General features: G+C 34.6%; 1 long non-coding RNA gene across 1 annotated transcript; it reads left to right on the top strand.

Annotated features, from left to right (window-relative positions):
* Positions 1 to 854, top strand: LOC107735634 (uncharacterized). Its single transcript, XR_001639463.1, has 3 exons — positions 1 to 49; positions 515 to 640; positions 772 to 854. It is a non-coding gene; the product is annotated as an uncharacterized LOC107735634 (long non-coding RNA).
* The last annotated feature ends 37 nt before the right edge of the window (positions 855 to 891 follow it).

Here is an 891-nt window from a genome sequence, read left to right as displayed (position 1 = left end):
CAAAATGAATGGACTCAGCCGACCATTAATTAAACCTCAGAAGCGTATGGTGAGCACCGACTCGATGAGCTACTTAACCACTCCATTTCCTGCCTATTTATTTCAAACAATAGCCAGAGGTTATCTGGGAACATCTTCACAGGTCTACTCCCATAATAAACGCTATTTGTATTGCATGCATTGAACATTAATTGTTTAGGCTACAAAAAGACAGTGCGCATGCATATATTTTATTGTTTTTTTAATGTAAAATTTTTACAAATATATTTGTGCAATCGAAGCCCCTTTTATTTTATTGTTTATGATTATGAAATTTACTTTGCATTAAACATCAAGTAAAAAAAATCGATTAAATTAAAATGCATTTAAACATAGATTAATTGAACATTAATTTAATCTGCCAGAAATTAACAGCCCACATCTATTTAATTCTACCACTTTGGATTCATGAATCTAAGAGACTTTAGCTTCATCATTATCAATTAATGACAATGTTAATTGCTTTTGCCTCCAGTCGTCTTCAAGGCGGATTGGCCTGTCATGCGCGAACTGCCAGACCAGCACTACAACATTGTGGCGCAGAAACGCAGACGGAGAACCCGTGTGCAACGCGTGTGGACTTTACACAAAGTTACACGGGGTAGGCTATATTAGATGTCTCATGAAAACGAGATTTGATACAATTGAAAAAAATATATACACAATTAAAATAAACAGGGGAAAGCCACAGGTGTCATTACAGTATTTTAAAATCTGATTTCATGTTTTTAGGTGGCCAGACCCCTTGCCATGAAGAAAGAAGGTATTCAGACAAGGAAAAGAAAACCAAAAACCTTGAACAAACCAAAGGGATCATCTGGTATGTTAAATAATAATAATAATAATAATAAT

The sequence above is a fragment of the Sinocyclocheilus rhinocerous genome, unplaced genomic scaffold (assembly GCF_001515625.1).
Source record: "Sinocyclocheilus rhinocerous isolate Xijiao unplaced genomic scaffold, SAMN03320098_v1.1 C36190694, whole genome shotgun sequence".
Classification (NCBI taxonomy): domain Eukaryota; kingdom Metazoa; phylum Chordata; class Actinopteri; order Cypriniformes; family Cyprinidae; genus Sinocyclocheilus; species Sinocyclocheilus rhinocerous.
Note: the sequence above shows the minus strand (reverse complement) of the source record. Positions and strands in the feature narration are given on the sequence as shown.